This window comes from Alligator mississippiensis, chromosome 11 (genome assembly GCF_030867095.1).
Source record: "Alligator mississippiensis isolate rAllMis1 chromosome 11, rAllMis1, whole genome shotgun sequence".
Classification (NCBI taxonomy): Eukaryota; Metazoa; Chordata; order Crocodylia; family Alligatoridae; genus Alligator; species Alligator mississippiensis.
The window spans coordinates 49027217-49046696 of record NC_081834.1 but is presented as its reverse complement, the minus strand read 5'-3'; the positions used below and the strand labels follow the sequence as shown (position 1 = coordinate 49046696).

Below are 19480 nucleotides of genomic sequence, written 5' to 3'. Positions count from 1 at the left end.
CTTCTTGCAGAGCCTGAATTGCATCCGCAGTGGCATTTCCCATAGCTTCCATTGTGGCTGAAATGTTAATTATGGCTAGTTCCAATTCTCTTCCTCCAAGCCACGGTATGAAGGTTCTCACAAATTGATGGAACCCTGTGTTTCTGGTAGCTAAGGGGTTAACCGCCCTTTTCATGTGATGGTTGAAATTTTTTACTTGTTCCAGATATATTGCACTATGCATTTCAAAACCAGGGATAACACGTCCAAGAGTGCATGCCCCCACCCAATTCCAGGGCAAGACTTTATGAGCCCTGTTTCCGCAGAGCCAGTAAAGGCCCGGGGCAGAAAGGGTACTCAAATCTGGAGAGGTGTTGTGCCATATCCGGCACTTTCGATTGATATGTATCGTATAGGACGGACCACGTTCGGCTGCTATCCTGCTGGATCGAGATATATTACAAGAAGTAAAATTGGAGTGAATGTAAAATTCCGATCTGTTTGCAATGAGAGCAACATGAGGTTCCTTAGAAAAGTTGTAGACCATGAATCCTGTACAATTGAGACAGGGTACGTTACCCAACAGGATTCCACTGGTGCTACTAGGGCTATAATCTAGAGTAGTTAGGCAATGAGGGTAGTGCCCTACAGGTGTGGCTTTATTATAAGCTTCGGTGTTGTTGGATCTGTAACAGAAAGGCGCCTCTACTCTTGGGGAGATTATCCAGTTAGCAGGGGCGGCCCTCCATTCCTTATGAGCGGACCGAATGGGCAGCTAATGAGTAGTATCTAACGAAGCCGCCGTTTATTTTTCCCCATTGCTGGAGGGATATTGGTACTCCGATCATTGGGATTCCTTGGTGTAGGTGCGCTGGGCTGTGAGAGCATATCCAGCAGTCACTTTTATTTCCAGCTTGAGCCACCGTAAGGGAAATCTGCAAGTACAAATTTTTCTCCTAACCCCCTTTGGCTGATACTAAGATACCCAAGTGTGATGTATAAGGATATCAGTGCCATGTTTAGAGACAGGAGGGACAAAGAATTTCAACAACAAACATAACCAGCACCAGTAAGAAAAAGAACACTGCCAGCCAAACCCAGGATGGCAGCCAAAGTCTTTCTTCGTCCCCTGGGCTCAGGTTACCTAAGGGACTGAGAACGTCTGCGCTTGGTCTTGATCGAGGTGGTGATCTTCCGAGTGGGAGCATTTACTTTCTTCGAGGCCGGAGATGATACCTTTGTTCTTCAACTGATGAATCCGGCTGGGCTGAGGTGTTGGGTTCAGGGGAGAGGTTACTAGCACTTGCACCCTGATGCTCCTCACTTGCCTGAGTGAGGTCCTGAGGGTCTTTGTCCTTGGCCTCAGGGAAAGGTCCCGACCTTGGTTGGAATACAGCTGCTTCGGCATCCAATGGAGGTGATACCTTCTTGCAGTGCGAGGCGTGAGTCCAAGTTTGGTGACCTTGGCAACGAACAGCAGAATTAGTGTTCAGAAGTACCTGGAAAGGTCCCTTCCATCTGGGTTGAAGTGCGTTTTTCTGTTGATAGACCTTTATGTAGACCCAATCTCCTGGTTTGAGGTTGTGACAGGGAACATCCGGTGGTTGAGGTAAGGCATTTTGGACCTGGGCTGCAGCCTGATGTTGAACCGGTTGTTGCTGATGTGGGAGTCTCAGGAGAGCAGGGTTCGAACAAAGGTCAAGGATATCCTCTGCTGGCTCCGACGGTGGGGGCGCCCCAGGCAATGCTGGACACATCGGGGCGGTGGCCGGCGTGTAATTTGGGGGAGCAGCCAATTTCCCCCGAACAGCTTTTAACTGCTGTTTTTTCTTGAGAGTCTTTTAGACTTCTAGTTTGAGATTCTGTCCGCCTTTTGGACATTTCATCATACCAATAAAAGTACGTGTCCCACTGGTATTGTGGTGTTTTGGATCCACGGGACTCTAAAGACCCTCTTAAGTGCACTATTTTATCCTGATCCAATGTTCCTTCCTGTGGAAAATGCTTCAAGGGATCATCCCTAGTATCCCAGTTTCACTTATCCAGGTACTTGCAAGCCTCGGGAGAATAGTGTGTGTACATGAACTACGCCGGAGTCCCCTTAGCGGGGACGGGAACTTGTTTAGACTGACTTGTTCCCATTTTCAGTCACACAGGGAGACGTAGGAGAGGCTTATTTAGGATGTCCGGGCCGCTCAGTGCCTTGCCCCGCAGTTTTTCACCGCCCAGACAAAAGGCTTCTGACCCGACACCGGCTCATAAATTGGAAATGGGGAGGGAAACACAAGAGGGATCCTTTCACTCCTGCTCTCGGCAGAAGCTACTGGGACAAGAGGTTTGGAAAAGACAAAATCATTCAGACGCCCTGTCCACTGGGTCACGAGGTTCCAGCTGGGCCCCTTGCTTTCGATGCTACCTTTTTAGGCAGAATCGGGGCGGCTAGACCCAGCCTTAGTCCCAGACCTGGTCAGTGGCTCATTTTTCTAAATACACACACACACATTCATTCAATAGGCAGATAGAAAAAGACCAAATCAGTCGGAAGCCCTGTCCACTGGGTCACGAGGTTCCAGTTGGGCCCCTTGCTTTCCAAACTGCCCTGTCAGGCAGAATTGGGGCGGCTGAACCCAACCGTAGTCTCAGACCTGGTCAGTGGCTCATATTTCTAAATACACACTCATGCGCATTCATTCAGTCAGCCAGACCTCCTCCCCCACACCGCCTTAGCTAATTAACTACAAGCCCGATGTGCTGTTGGATGAAGGTGCTTCAAACAGCTTCTCCCTGAATAAAATGTATGTTACCAGACACAAAATTGGATCCTTTACCAGACAGAAAAGTTTAGCCGGCAGTAAGGTTCAGACTGACCTGGGTCTTGTCATTACCCCTGGTGACACGTCGGCATGACGATCTTGTCTTTTCTTCTCTCTTCGGTGTCTGGTGAGAATTGAGACCCCAAGCATTCTGCTTCTGCCTTTTATGTTCAACTTCACAGCTCAACAGGTAATGGAAGTTAAATGGCTCATCCTGGCCAGCCAAGTAAGGCAACGATGCTGCAGAAGCAACATGGGTGTGAACTGCTTCCCTGGCCATGCTGGCCTTGGGGAAAACCACCAGATCCCTCCTGGCTGAGAGGAGAGCATTGAACAAGTTGACAGTGTCCCAGTAGAAGCTTTCGGGGGTGCCTCCTTCTGCAAGCCCACTTTTCATCCGTTGCAGCCAAGCCCTTGGCCAATGGGCGAGGCTCCACTGTTCGCCGTGACACTGGATGCTTGAATGTCGCCGGGCCACCTGAGTGGCAGTGGCGAGGTGAGTCGGGCGGGGGCCTGTGACAAGGTTACACGAGAGTGAGTTGGCAATCTCAACATAAGGACTACCAAGCCCCTCTGTTGGAGTGCGCGGGCCCAAGGCAAGGACACAAGAGAAGAGGCTGCAGAAAACTACAAGGAGTGAGAGGCCACTTACATGCTCAGACAGGCAGAGGCACCAATGCTGTCATCCCATGGGCCCATCCCGGCAATTCGGGCAGGGGAGGATGAAGGGAGGGAAGGACAGGGGTGGGCAGGGAGGGAGGAGTGCAGGGTGAAGCAGCACGGGAGCAGCCAGGAGAGCTGGAACCTGCGGGAGAAGGGCAGAGTCAGGGCACACTCAGTGTGGGGTCCCTCCGCTCACCCCTGGGAACAACCACGGGGTAAAGGAGCATCTCCCCAGCAGGGAGCAGGACGTGGCTGTCACACATGGCTCAGTGGGGCTTTGTGTCCCAGCGGGCCTGGCCTGGGCCAGAAGCTCTGATTCCCGGGATGAACCCCTGGCAACAGGGTTCTGAGGCCCAGAGGTGGGCAATGAGGGGCCAACCCAGGAGATAGCTGGTCCATGCTGGGCACTAGGGCCCTGGCAGAGAGATGGGACGGGTCATCCTGAGAGTCCTGGAGGCGGGGGGCACCCGATCATCATGTGGGCTGGTGGAGGGGCAGCCCCTCAGGCCTGGGTCTGGTTGGGGTGCAGGGGGGAAACTCACCTCCTTGCTGCCCCCGACCTTCTCCTCCTCCCCTCTGCCACAGTGTCAGCCCTGCAGGTGGGAGGCAGAGACACTGGTCACCTCCCATTCACCCCAAGCCCCCAGGCTCCGGCCACTGCCACCGCCCCATGCCCGGGCCTCCCCTCTCTCCATCACTGCCTTTGTACCAGGGACCGACCCTGGCTGTCCTGCCAGACCCACCTCCCTTCCTCCCACTGTGCTGCCTCTGCCTAGGTCTGGTTCCTGGCTGCCGTCTGGACATACACAACAGGGACGGCTCCCAGCACAGAGAGCCCAGGCCTGCAGCGCCCCTATCCCAGCCCTGCCCCACCTAGACACTCAGGGCGCTGGAGGGACTTGCGGGCAAGGCACTTACTGAAGACACATTAGTCATACCCCTTCACTCACCTCTTCCCTTCCTGGGCTCCTGGCCCCCACCCCGTCCTTCTCCCAACCTGCGAGACCCTTCCCAGGACCAGGAATGGGCTCCTGGCTCCAGCCCTCCGTCAGCTCCCCTCACTCATCCCACGCTCAAAACCTAACGCTAGTGAAAGCATCATGTTTGCCGGCTGTAGGGCCACTTATGGTTCTGCACTGACTCACGGAGCTGGCTGATTTGTTTTGGAGCATGAAACATTTCTTTAGAACCCCCCCACCCCCCAAGAAAACTAGGAACATCATCATACCTTTCCCCCTGTCTTCTTGTCTTTGGACCCTGGAAGGCTTTGGTCCACAGGGGCAGGGGGTCACAGCCCATGTCTACCAGGCAGAGGGCCCTTGTCTGTGTGGAGGCGTCCTGATTTTGGGGGCCCTCTGCCTGGGTGCTGGCTTCCACAGTGCGGGGAACACTGGTCTGCGTCCCGGCCTCAACCCCCTGGGAGGGGCGTTTCCTTCTGATTGCACAAGAAGCAACTGGTCGGAGATGCATCCTGGACTAAATTCCAGCCCAACAGGCCCTTTGACATAAGAACTCCCTGACCTGCAAACACCCCTGCTCCCAGCCCGCCAGCCTGCCCTGCTGTGGGAACGCAGCTCGTGACACCCCCAGCACCCCCACACACTAGCAGTATAAAAAGCATCAAACCTCTCCCTGTGCCCCAGAGTTTTTGGACATCAGCGAGCCTCTGTTGGTGTGCTCACCGCTGTCCTGGCCAGGGGTTCCCCCTGGCAGCCCGCATCGGCCAGGCAGAGGGCCCTGGTCTGGTACCGGCGTGCTCGTGGCGGGTGCCCTCTGCCTGGGTGCTGGCCTCCACAGTAATGGGCGGGCACTCCTCCGCGACCCCCTCCACAGGAGGCTCTTGCAAATGAAAAAACAGTGGCAGTGAGGACAAAATGCAAGCCCCTGGCACAGTGCTGGCAACCTAGCAGAGTATGGGGGAGGGGACAGCCAGCCACGAAGCAGGGGAGGTGGGTGCAGCACAGACCCACACCTGTCACCCCACCGGTCCCACAGTGTGACACCCACAAGGCTCACATAGTGCCCAGCACAGCACACACATGCCCTCCACCCATAGAGCCGGGGCAGCACCCAGCCCCTCGACTGCAGGGCCTGGCACAGCAGGGCACAGCCTTGCCCTGGGCACACACAGGTGCTCACACACTCCCCATCTCCCTGGGCAGGGGCATGCAGAGCAACTCACCTCTGTGGGACTGTCCTCCAGAGCCTGGCCCTGCTCCCTGTGTGCCTGGAGGGCCAGCACCAGGGCGCAATTCTCCTGTTGCAGCTCCTCCTCTTGAGTCTGCACCACAATCACCCCAGCCCGTCAGACCATGCCCATGGCTGCAACGAGCATATCGGGCACCCAACAGCGCCACCTCCCGAGGCAACCCTCAGGCCCCACCTGTCCCCACATGCAAGGTGCCAGGACTCTGTTTCCCGCTTTCATGTCCTCTGCGATATACCCACCTGGCCAAGCTCGGCCTCAGCCTGCTCCCTCCCCTGCCCCACACCGCTGCTGGCCTTGCCCCCCGCCCCCCACCAACTCACCAGGAGCTGCTCTTCCCTTTGCCGAGCACTGTGGGGACAAAGCACATTTGTGGGCTCAGGGAGACTGACGGCGTCATCCCACAAAACAGCCCTTCCTCAAGGAGAGACTCGCACAGAAGCAGGGACGGGCCCTGGGCTTTAGCCCTGAGCCCTGTGCCGCACCCCAGGAACAGCCCGGTGCCCCCCAGCCCACAACTACCGGGACAGGAGGACTGCTGCATCCTGCTCCTGGTGAGCCAGGCGGGCCCTGAGTGCCTTCAGCTCCAGCTGCAGGAAACAAAAGTGTGTGGGATAGAGAGGCCTCACGCCACTGCCCGTCTGTCTGCGCATGGAGCCACCTCTTGCCCCATCTATCCCTCTGGCCCTGCCTTTGCCCTCCATCCTGCAGCCCAGCCCCAGGCTTGTCCCTCTGGTCCACACCTCCGTGCAGCCATCAGCCAGCGCACTTGATCTCCTCACAGCCCCCAGCCCCGCTCAGACCCGTTCACCTGCTGCTGGCGGTACCCGCCGTGGGGTTTGTCCTCATGGAGAAAGAAAGAGCGTCTGGGGCGATGGGCTCCCTTGGGCAGCAAGGTCCCATCTCCCTGTGATGCAGGGTTGGCGGCCCCCCGAGCCCCGGGGCCATGCAGGGCTCCCCCCTGGGGATCCCAGGGGTTGGTTGTTACCCCTGTCCCAGGTGAGTCCCCACCTCCCAGCTCCAGGTCCCCCCAGACACTCGGATTCGGGAAGGACTGTCCCTGCGATTGGGGGATGAGTCCACGACCCTCCCTTAGTCTTGGAGGGACCCTGGAGTTGGTGGGAGACAGAGACTTTCCGACAGGGTCCCAGGTGCTGCATGGGGCTGGGAGGGGCATGAGGCACCTGGCAAGAGACCCCCACCCTCACAGCTGCCCGTCCCACTCGCTGGGCAGGGGAAAGACTCACGGCAGTGGGGGAGTGCGGCCATGTGTGGCCCCTCACCTCGTTTGCCCCCCGCATGGCTCCCAGCCCTGTGGGGAGACAAGGGGCCATGCGTCAGCTGGGCCCACACTGCTGCAGGGCACAGGGCGACCAGCCCCTCTGGGCCTCAACGCGTGGGGGCACCTGCCAGGAGTCCTGCGTGCCACATGGGCAGGGCCTTCCTCCACTGGGGTCGGGTGGGAGTCCGTCCGGGGAGCAGGACCTTGTCCCCTCCCCATGCAACCATGTAAGTCCTTCCACCGCTCACGCCAGTCCCAAACTCACTGGGTGCATGGTCCCTCTTCTCCTGCACTTCTCCAATGGAGGGGACAGATGGGGACCCCTTAATGGGGGGCAGTTTTCTTTTGGCCCACCCTTCTGCGCCCAGGCTAGCATCTGGTGCTGAGAGGACATGAGGGCTGAGCATCAGGCTGGGTGGCACTGAGCACCACTTTTAGGATGAGGATCCCAGAGCCCGTATGATCGCCACCTTGCAAGGGAGCAGAGGGCAGCAGGGCCATTGCCAGGAGTAAGGCTCCGAGGGCTGGGGCATGGGCAGGGGCTGCAGGGCCAGGACCTGGCCAAGCGTGAGGAGCCCATGGGGGCCAGTCCTGTTCCCTTTCCCCAGGGAACTTGCTGGTGAAGAGCAGGGGGTGACAGCTGGAGAGGGCGGTGGAACAGGGCGGGGGCTGTCCAGATTGCACCTTGGACAGTGTGGGCTTGGCCTGCCAGCCAAACCCTGCCGGGACGGGAGGCCACACAGCCCTGTGGACTCTCGTGCTGCCTAGCCCTTCTTGCTCCCATGGTGGGGCACGTGCCTAGGTCTCACCCAGGTTGCTGGAGCGCAGGCGCACGGGGGGGCAGCTTCTCCTGCCGGAGCATCTGCAAGAGAAACACAGCCCTGAGCTGAAGGAGGGAAAGAGGAGCCGGACTGCCGAGAGCAGGGACAAGGCACGGGGCCGAGTGCTGTGTCCCTGCCCAACCGGAGGCCTGCTCACTGCTTGTCACATCTCCCAAAAGTCCCCAGGACGGACCCATGCCGTGTCCCCAGGGCCACCCCCACGGCTGAGTGAGAAAGGGCACTCACGTCTGCAACTGGTGCTCGCCTGTGATGCCCGGATAGGAGGATGGACTAAACCTAACTACCTAACTAGTGCCTAAGGAACTACTAATCTAACTAAGAAACAAACAACTAACTAATGAACTAATGAAATAACTAACTAACTATTGAACTATCTAATGGACTAACAAACTATCAAACTAGGAACTAACTACCTAAATAACTAAGAAACTGACTGGCTAACAAACTAACAATCTAACTAGCTAAGGAACTAAGAAACTACCTAAAGAACTAACAAACTTCCCAACAAACTGCTAAACTAACTAACCAACAGAGATAAGGCACGAGGACGCAGAAGGGCAAGTGGCGCGGGCGAAGGGCGGGAGAGCACTGGGAGGAGCTAGTACCTGAGAGTGAGGCTGGGCATTGTGATGTCACTGGGCACAACAGCTCTTTTGCCATGGCAACCAGGGGTCTGCCTCGTACCCGGGCAAGGTGCTGAGTGCGGGGGCTGTGGGCGCCTTTAGATTGGCCTGGCCTGGGGGTCCTCCCGTCACAAGACGACCTGACACCCTGAGCAATTTGGGCGCATTGTCTGTCCTTGTCTGTGTGTCCTAAGCAGTGACCGTCCTGGCTGGAGGGTCATAGCAGTGCCCGCCCTGGTGCAATGGGTCCTGGTTAAACAATAGCCCCCTCTGATCACTGCCCAGTGGGGTCAGGGCACATCAGGGCAGTGACTGTGGCAGGGAACAGAGACCAGCTGTACCTTAGCCCCTTTCTGTGCAGGGCGGGATGACAGGATCCCGGGAAGAACAAGCTGGCTGGAGCAAGGCTCAGCATGCACCTACTTCCAATGCGGCCTCCCCTACCCGGCGGTGCTGGGCCTGGTCCCGGTGCAGCACGTAGACAGTGCCCTGTGCTACACATAGCTGTAACACATATGGAGGTATACATGCATGCACACTGCCCCGGCCCCCCAGTGACACTCGCGTGCACACACACGGAGCAGTGACACCCTTGTGCACATACAAACAGATGTGCCCTGCCCCATCTGCAAATCCAGAGTTGCAAAGGCCTCTGAACCCTTCACCCCTGCTTCTATCGGAGAGAAATATTTCCCATTTCTTAGACTCTTACAGGAGCACCCCGACATGATTCCTCGTGGGGGTTTCCTCTTGCCCCTGCTCATATACAGCTCAGCTCCCCAGCACAGTGCAGTCACTAGGAGTGGACTTTCTTGATGGTGCTCTTGCCCCTGTCCCCACCCCCGCCCCCAGGAAGGGGATGTGGCAAACACGCGCAGCTCAGGGGGACACTCCCTGGGCCCTGTCACTCCACATGGGGAAGGGGGAGCAGGGACGGGCATGCTCATAGATTTGGCACAACCGAATGACCAACTCAGGACGCTTGTGGGGTCCTCACATGAGCCCAAGTGTCAGGGATGGGCCCAACGATAGTGCTTGCTGTATGGCATTGGGTCCCAGGGATGGAGCACTCACTCAGACCTCCATGCCTTTGGGGTCTGTCCACGAGTCACCATTCAGCTAAGACCGGCGGGGTGGCAAAGATCTTGATCTTTATTAGGAAGAGGATTCAGCAACTCACAAGCTCACAGCTTGCAGGGAGAACTACAACTACCTACCAGCACAAACTGCACCTACACGGCATCACGGGGAGAGACTGGGTCATCCCACTGCTGACCCCTTGAAGGGACCTCCCATATACCACATCCCCATCCTTTACTCAGGAAGCTCCCTCTTAACTACTTGGAAGTTCATCAGGTGCTACTTTAACTGGGAATGTTTCAGGATCATGAAGCCAGAGGTTCAGCTCTAGCAGTGGGCTCTAGCCTTTACTGCTATCCCATTATGGTCCATGTCTTTACAGAGCAGAAAAATCCCCCCCAAAATGGCAAGAAGCCTTTAGTGTGAGACAAGCCATTACAGCGCTGTCTAGCTCTGGCAAAAAGCCATGAAAATGAAACCGCTTTAGCATTCTTTGAGGCACATTTTATTTCTTAAAGACATTTTTCATGTTCTAAGCCAAATCAGCCCAGTGAAGTCCAAATCAGTGAGTCAGTTCAGACCCATAAGTGGCCCTACAACCAGCAGGCCCAAGCCCAGAGGTTTGGGGTTCAGATGCCCCCAAGATTCTCCTGCCCTCAGCCTTATGGCCGCAGAAGCAAGCGAGGGAGGAGCCTCCCATATCCATAAAGTGGGCTTTAAGCCCCAACTCCTTGGCGGGTACTAAACCACGCCAGAAAAACAGTTATCCCCAGGAACGCTTAAGGAAAACTGCCTGCATGGACCCAGATCCATGGTGTTTCCCCTGCCAGGAGCAGCCTCTCTGCAGTCTGCTGGAGCACCCCATGTGCTCCCACTTCCTGGGATCTCTGCCGGTATCAGGCCGGGGAGCTGCACCTCAGAGGGCAAAGCTCCCACATGGACAGTACCTGCATAGAAAGAGGAATGGGATCTGCCATCTGAAACCTGAGCCTGTTCCAGGCTCAGGAAGGGCTCAGCCTCCTCTGGCAAGTAGAGGGATAAAAACCCTCAGGGAAAATGGAAAGCAAAGACTGGGTAAATGGGCAGAAGGATGTGCTATACCAAACCCAAGCAGCTTCTTTACAGTGAAACCCTTAGGTGAGTCCATAGCAATGAGATGCTGCGGCTAGTAAAGCGACCAAAATGCTGGCTTGCATCCATAGATGCTTCTCAAGCAAATCCCGGGACGTCATTCTCCCCTTGTACTCAGCCTTGGTGAGCCTGCAGCTGGAGTACTGCGTCCAGTTTTGGGCTCCACAATTCAAAAAGGATGTGGAGAAGCTTGATAGAGTCCAGGGAAGAGCCACGCACATGATCAGAGGTCAGGGAAGCAGACCCTACGATGACAGGCTGAGAGCCCTGGGGCTCTTTAGCCTGGAAAAGCGCAGGCTCAGGGGTGATCTGATGGCCACCTATAAGTTTATCAGGGGTGACCACCAGTATTTGGGGGAACGTTTGTTCACCAGAGCACCCTTAGGGATGACGACCAGGTCGAAGGGTCATAAACTACTACAAGACTGTTTCAGGCTGGACATAAGGAAGAATTTCTTTACTGCCCGAGCCCCCAAGGTCTGAAACAGCCTGCCACCGGAGGTGGTTCAAGCGCCTACATTGAACACCTTCAAGAGCAAACTGGATGCTTATCTTGCTGGGATCCTATGACCCCAGCTGACTTCCTGCTCTTTGGGCAGGGGGCTGGACTCGATGATCTTCCGAGGTCCCTTCCAGCCCTGATGTCTATGAAATCTATGAAATTTCAGAAGGATTTGCAGTACTAATAAATTCTCCTGTCTTTTTATTACGTTACACACTGACTCAATGGTGGCTTTAGCTAACACACACATGGGGGACATGAATTCTTCCCCTACGTGTGCAAAACTGTCCATGTGGCAGGGTCCATCAAGTGACTGTTCTGTACTGAAGGTCACAAATGTGGGCACTTCTATTTGGAGCTGATGTCACTGTGTGCTCTCTCCATTTGGAAGGCATGCATTTCCCAATCATTCTCACTGAACCAGTCCTGAGGTTTCTTTGTGAGGAAGCCTTGACATTTTTGGCACGCCTCACGGATGCCTTTCTTGAAGCTCTTGCTTTTCCTCGAGTGATCAAACCTGAGTCTGCAACCTGAAACCTGACATTTTCTTCTTATCCATTGGTTTGAAGCTTGAGGAGTTGTGGAATCACACATACCTTCTCCGTGTATCCCCCAATATTTACCAGTGTTTGCTTTAATGTCTGAGCAGAGTTTCTTGCATAATCAGGCATGGCTGCGGGATGGCTCTTCTCAGTGACTGTGTACAGCGTAGGGTGTTTGCCTGTGGCTATTAAGAGGGCATTGTAGACAACATTCTGGTTCTCTGACAATCCAACATCAACAGCTCAGCTTCTGGAAAATATCAGTAGTCTCTGGGAAGCCTCCAGAGCTTTCCTTTGCTCTTTTATTAAATCCTCCACGTCCTGATATTCTGAGAACAGTTCTTGGCTGAGTTTTTCTGGACGGTATGTTATCCCACTAGAATTCACTAGGGTTTCAGGAGAGAGAGGGAGAGAAAGAGACAGTGGAAAACAATAATAAAATAACATTAGCACCTTTCCAAGAAAGATGTATGTAGGACTGGAAAAGCCACCGCGGTCATAAGCCCAGGCATCTGTAATCAAGGGCAATTAAGATATTACATCCAAGATCTACACTGTTATCCTCCCCACAGATAGGAAACACCATGCGACAGAATATGACAAACTAAGGGTCTTTAGTGTTAAACAATAAATGCCTCAAAACTGGCAATGTGTCAGAAAAGGAGAGCAGAAATGACAAGGCTCTTACCAATGCCTTGGGCCTGTGCAATGGCAAGGAATTTTTGGGGCCAATATGTCCATACTACGGATGTGAATGTTTAAATGTTTACCCATTCACATATTGATAATCGGTAACACCTTACTGTTTATCGTTTGCCATGGGGTAGGGAGCAATCTGGCAGGGAAGGGGCAGAGGAAGAGGAGCATAGTGCCCTGAAGGTGGCAGGGCAAACAGGAGGGAGGGAAAAGCATGGAGGAGGGGAGAGGGGACTAGTACCTAGTATAGCCGGGAAGTGGCGGGAAAGCTGCAAAACAGCAAGGGAGGAGCCACCACTGCAGGGGCTGTCAGAAAGTGAAGTCGAGCTGCTGCACCTCTCCAGCCCTTCTGCAAGCTTGGGGGGCGGTGTGACTGGCCACACATGCCACAGCCGGGGCTGCCCCCTACAGCTGGGCTGGGCAGGGCTGAGGGATCCACTGTGGGCCAGATAAAATTCCTTGGTGGGCTGAATCTGGCCCATGGGCCATATTTTGCCCACCCCTGATTTACAGCCTCAGGGTTAAAGCCAACAGTTTGTGATTGGAATATATAGTAGTAGTCTCTTCTCCCCTTCCTTTCCCTTCCCTTCCCAATCATCCAGCCTCTCTTAATTTCAAAAAACTTTTGAAACATGCTCACTCCACTGTACCTGCAAAAAGACGCTTTTGCAGATCTTCCAAACAGCCGAGGCCTTGCTTTAAATAGATTGGTTTGGCCAGCGGAGGTGCACCTGACACACTTAGCTGACTCATGAAGTCTGCAGCCAATTTGGAAAGATCTAGGAAAAACAATTAAAATTCATGTTAACACCCACTTTTCATTGCCTCAATCCAATCACCACTGGAAGGTCAAATGCCCAAATACCTAGTCCTGAATATCTCAGATAAGAATCCTGTCTCTGGCAATAGGAGCTATATAAGCCAAGGGTTATTCCTCCCAAGGGAGTACTGTAACCACTAGGCTACACAGGCAGGCTTCCTTTTGCTTGTTTTTCTGGCCCCATGACTCTTGGCTGTCTATTGGTCCAGTGTGGTTGGATGCCACATCTATCCTTCATCTATCCCAGGGGTTCTCAACCTTTTTTGTATCAGGACCCATTTGTAAACATTGATGGCCTGTCCTGACCCAGTGCCCCTCCTCCTAACCCACTGCCCTCTGCTGTCAGTCCACAGTGTGTGGGGCAAGGGAGGCCCCAAACAGCCCCTCTTAGGCTGGAACTCTGCCAACTTGCAAGGGAAAAGCCACAGTTTCCCACATTTTTCTCCTTGAAAGGAGAATCCATTTTTAAAGGTTGTTGATCCATTTTTAAAGTTTGTTCGCGACCCTTTCATATATTTTTTGTGATCCAGGTTGAGAAACAGTGATCTTTCCTATTCTGTAGTCTAGTGGTGAGGGCATTCTCTAGGGAACTGGATTCAAATCCTCTAGGGGTAAAGAAGGCCTAGAACTCAGGTCCCTACTTCTTGGGTAAATACTGTAAATACTAGGGTATTGGGCACCACCTGTACCCTGGTAGTTAGAAGGCAGTGAGGTTGATTTTAGATCTGAACTGAATACCTTGTAGTTGATTTTAGATGTAGGTTTTTAATAACTCTGCCTAACTTCTGGGTCCTCTCTGAGGCTGCAGGCAGAGTTCATGCACCTCCTGCAAGTGCTGGAAAAATCTTAAGTGGAAGTTAGGCTTGCAAGTGGCTGCTTCAGGTCAGATCTCAGCAGGCTCACTGGCCTGAGTAAAGACGCTTTGGGAACTTTGCCCTCCAAAATGGAAACGTATAAGGCATATGAACTCATAATGAGTGTTGTGCATGCCAGCACAAAGTGACTTTGAATCACTGCTTGGGATGTAGGTGGGCAAAGTATCCCTTATGTGCATAATGAGACATTCTGAATCCAGCCTTAGATGTAGTCCTCTTCACTTGACTGTAAATACATCTCAAGGCCTTTGTGTGCCTCCTCTCTTAGGGCTCCTATACATGTGCAGAGAGCCTGCTGCAGTGCATTGGAGCAGACTTGATTAATAATCGAGAAGTTAATTCCATGCTCTGGCAGACTCAAATTAATGAGCTCCAGCAGACGCTAGCATCATGTGCATCAGCATCTCTGTGCTGAAAAATGGCAGTGGGGTACTCTGAACTAAAGCTCATTCAATGAGCTTTAGTTCAAAGCGCCCTGCCACCATTTTTTAGTGTGGAAATGCTGATACACGTGATGCTTGGGCACTTTTAATTAGCACAGCTCGCTAATTAAAGCACCCTCCCATGCCTTCCAGAGCACGTGTAAAAATGCCCTTAGTGCCTGAACTAAAATCAGTAGGAAGATTCCCATTGATTCCAATGGCATCTGGATCATAGATTACTTGAAAATGTCCCACAGGTTGGGTTGTGGAAAGAAAATCCTACTACTTGGAAAGACATAAAGTCGAACTCACATGCCTGGAAGATGTTTGCCTTCCTGTTTACTTGTACCTAAGTTGAAATACTGTGGGGCCCATACCACTGTATTCTCCTAAATCCACAAACCAGGTCCCTAGTGCTTCTCATACAGCTTGGCCTTTTTATGTGGCTACTCCTTTTTTTTTTTATTTAATTCAGTTTCTTAATCAGCCCTCACCCACAATGTTTGTCAGTGCTTCATACATGTAAAGCCCTGCACATGTCCTTGGCAGGATAAAGGCAGAGTTTTTTAGAGCCCTTTATATTATCGTTTCAACGAGACATCTGAGAGGTGGATCACCACCCTAGAAGCACGAAAGCCAAAGATCAGGAGGAATTAGCTATGAGACTTTTCTTCTTTCATAAGACCCGGGTCAGCAGCCACCATCATGTCTGTCCATTCCGTGACTGTCAGTCTTTTGGCAAGCCGGGCCTTCACAATCCATGAATCAGGGTTGCATGAAAACACAACACAACAAAACAGCTCAATTTTCACAGCACAAACATAACCATATTTTTTTTTAGATGCATCATATACGTCCAAGATTTTGATTTCATATTTTGCTTTTCCCCCTGCTTTGCAGAAATGATAGATAGCCAAATTCCCGATGCCATGAATTACTTCCATTCGTAACCTGTCAACATTCACATCCTCTTGACATCCAACCACACTGTCCTCTTATCATCCACTCCAATACTTAAATAGCCTTATGTGTTTGCAAATGCAGATACATAATTTGGAAGAGTGCTTTTAACATATTTCAAGACATTCTTTGTTGCAAAGCCTTTAAGTTCAACATGCGTAGACTCAGTGAATGGCAGCAGTTCATCTCTTTCAAAACATTTCACAGTAGCTTCAAGTATGTCATTTTTCTCCTGCACATTAGGTTCCAATGTTGCTTGAGTGTTGATCTATCGGGCTCTCTTGGCTGTTGGACCTGTCTCTTCTTCATATCTTTGCCTAGAATTAGCTTTCCTCTCCTCAAGAAATTCAAAAGCTTCATCTGGTTTCAGGCTAACAACAGAGGCGAGAGATTTTTGACACAATCCAGAATTTAGGGAGCAAATATGTGGCTTCAAGAGAGCTGGGGCTGATGACAACTTCTCACTGCTCCAAGATTTAATAAAAATCAGAAATTTGCTGTTTTGCTGCATATAGTTAAAATATTTTGTCAAACCTGGAGATTTAATAACAGTTCCTAAAGGAGGTGTCTATATCCAGTCCAATGCCATAATTTTTGTAGTTGTAATCCTCATTTTCAATCTCTAGTGTTATCACACCACCTCCAGAATTTAATAGTGCACACGCTGCTGGGATAAGGACACTGTTTTGTGTCCTTATATGATCACCTGCCATTTTTTTCCTCTTCTCACCCAGAGTTACTTTTCCTACATCTACAACCACATCAGGATAGTCTGTATCATAAATATGCAATGGTTTCTCCTTCTGGGTCATCCTGCTTCTTTAACAGCCAGAACTTTCAGAAACCTTTGGAAACACATGGTTATAATCAATACCACATCTTCACACTAGATACAGTAATATGGACTCTAAGACTCTGGGAGGAATTTTCAAAGTAACATCAGAGTCTTATGGGATGGACATACACACAACTTTGAGGTAGGAGGGAGCAGGGCTTTAGTGCACATAAGCTGTTCTGCAATAATGGCACATGTAAACAGCCTTACCCCGTGGTAAATGGAATTTAAATGTGGTAGCTTAGCCCTCAGTGAAGGAGGGCTAAGTAATCCAGTGGTATCTCCTATCTCAGGGGTTCCCAACACCGTGGGCTGTGGGCCGGTGCCGGACTGTTAAGGGTTGGCTACTGGTCTGCAGGAGGGTTGGTTGCCAGACCAGAAGTGACCACGGACTGGCAAACTGTGGACTGGGAATGACCAGCATACTGCAGACAGGCAGCCAACCCTTTTTTATACTGAGCCATTTCTGGTCCACTGTTTGCCGGACCTTAGCATAAAAGGTTGGGAATCCCTGTCCTCTCTCTCCAGAACATAGACTCTGATTTTTGAAAATAAAATAATACCAATTTAAAGTACATGCCAACACAACTGTAACTGCACTTTGGGGTGGGCAATGTGCCCTGGAAATTATCTGCATGCACTCCAGCAGTATTCAGTGTGTTAATTGTAACTGCCTTGGGAGTGCTGTAATTATAATGTGGAGTGTGATGGGAAAACTGTCTTCTGGGTTGGGAAGGGGGTGAGACCTTCTCCCCTTAATCTCTGTGTGTGATCAAAGGAAAGGGGTATATGTATACAATGAGTGATCCAACATGCCTCCTTTCACCGCTCCATTGTATGGTTAGGGTGGCCAATTTGTGATAGGCGTGTCCTGTGTGGCATGGACAGCCTCTATGCAGAGCACGCAGCAGATCAGGGAGGGGACAAGGGCAGGAAGCAGAAGGCAGCGCTGCGGAGAGAACTGTTAGGGTGACACTATTTGGATCTTTGGGAGTGCTGGATTTGCAGCTGAATAAAGGCTTCTTTCTGCCTCAGCAAAGCTGCAGACCGCAAGGCAGAATGATATATTAAAAGTAACACTGCAGATGCTTAGGCAAGCAGTTTTCTAGCAATGTCATAGCGCTGTAAGTTCATGGTGTAAGGAAATAAGATGCAGCCCACCAGCTATTGTCAGGAGATAAAGCCGAAGCAAGACCTTGGAGATGAAGCAGAAGTCTGCAAGAAACAGCAATTGACCGAGAGAAGCTGAGTTCACGGTCTTACGCATGCCCCCATAGCAAAAAGGTATGTAAATAAATGAAATGCATAGGCAATCTTATGCTAATGAAGTAAACCATAAACAGAGACAGAGCTTGAGATAGGAGGATATGGGTGGAACAAATGAGGGGCAAAGGTGGAGTAAATGTTAATGAGTATAAACCAAGGTATATAAATGTGAAAAGAACTAATGTTTACTGCAGCTCCCCGGTATTTTTTGGGAGCTCCCCCGAAGCTGTCTCCCTTCTGAATAAAGTTGCTGTCGTGCAACACGTGCTGGTGTTTGCTCCCTGCTTGCTCTCCGAGCAACTGGATCTTCCCTGTCTCCCTAGTCATTGGGCACCGCATGGAGTCGGGGTCTCAGTAGCAGGGAGCACAGGGCAGGAAGCAGGAGGCAGAGCAGCGGATCAGGCACAGTAGGGGATTGGAGCAGCACTAGGGGAGCATGCGGGGCTAATTTGTGGCATACCTGCCAAAGATGTTGCCCCCTGTGGTATGGAGCAGTGGCTGGCTACTGTCAGCAATGACATGGGAGAAGGGTGTGATATGTGGGTTTAACCAAGGGTATGTGAAAACCTAGGGCCAGGTGGTATCTTGCACCCGAGTGAAGCAATGGTGCAGTTTAGCAGTTACTGGTAGTTGCAGAGTGCAGACAGGTCCTATTCAACATGGCTCAAAGCCATGCAAGGATGGGGGGCCTTGGGCCCTTCCCGTCACCTGAAAAGCGAGGGGCCGGCAGCCGCCCACCCCGGCTGTCCTCGCGTGTGCTGCGCTGCGCTGCGGGGAGGACCGTGCTCTGCGCGGCTCGGTTTTCTCCAGTGATCTTGGAGTTTCCTTCCCAGGGCAGCAGAGCGAAGAGCAGGCGAGGCCGGGGCTGCTCGACACGACTCCGCTCCCCGGGGGCTGTCCAGCCCGGCGCCCTCCAGGGAAGCTCGAGACGCGCGGGCGGATGCCAGGGCGGAGCGCCCCAAGGCAGGAGCCCGGAGCCCCCGTTGGGCCGAGCCGAGCTGAGGAGCCCTTGCGGGTTGCCGCGCTGCGTTTGGGCCTGTGGCGTGGCGGGAGGCGCTGGCATGGCGGGAGGCCCTGGCCGCAGCGAGCCCGAGCCCGAGCCGTGCTCCGCCCAGATGCGGGCACGGCCGCAGACGCCCTTCCGCGGCGCCCCGAGTTTTAAGCGGGGCCTGTGGCTCCCCCGAGCACGCTCCCCGCCGCGGCCGCCCGGACACGCCGGGAAGCAGTAAAACCACGAGCGGAAACGTGCTTGCAGGGGGCGGGGCGGGGCGGGGCCGCGTGGAGCCGGGACACCGCAGCTTGTGAGCTCGCTACAGCGGGTGGTCCGTAGCCGCCAGGGACTGGAGCCATCCCCCTTGGAAACTGCCAGCTCTTAGTAGCACTCACTTGTGTTTTGACTACAGACAAGCAATGGAGTTGTTCTTCTGTTGCAAAGACCTGAGAAAAGCGGGACCAGGTCAGAATCTTTTTAAGGCGGTGGATTCGTTTTTGACATCTCCTGGTTTGTCTTGAGAGTCACGTTTGCGCACCTAGCAGTGCTCACGTCGCGTGGCCCCGCAGTGCCCTGGACAGGATCTCGAGGTGCCGTTAAATTGCTGCACAACCCATTGGCAACCGCCGCTGCAGGGGAAAGAGCCCCCTTTAATAACGAAGTGCCGCACAGACCACAGGTCTGTGGTGTAGGTGTAGAAAGATGCACCAAGGCACAGGCAGACTTTGCCAGTATTTCTTTCTTTAATGTTTGTAAATCTGGTCATTCCTGCCTTGCTTGTCCAGGGAAAGCATCAACAGGTTGGTAAAAGAAATGTTTTGGGCACTCTTGTAAACAAAATTATTACTGTGGGGAAAGTATATAGGTCCCCAAATGAATTATAGTTTCATAGTTGTTAGGGACTGGAAGGGAAAAAGTCCTGGGAAGTGGCTTCTCAGGGGATAGGAATAGG

The 19480-nt window shown here is 52.7% G+C and overlaps 1 pseudogene; it reads right to left on the bottom strand.

Moving 5' to 3' along the window:
• Nucleotides 1–9970: 9970 nt before the first annotated feature.
• LOC132244058 (protein SLFN14-like) lies at nt 9971–18695 on the bottom strand (annotated as a pseudogene).
• Nucleotides 18696–19480: the final 785 nt, after the last annotated feature.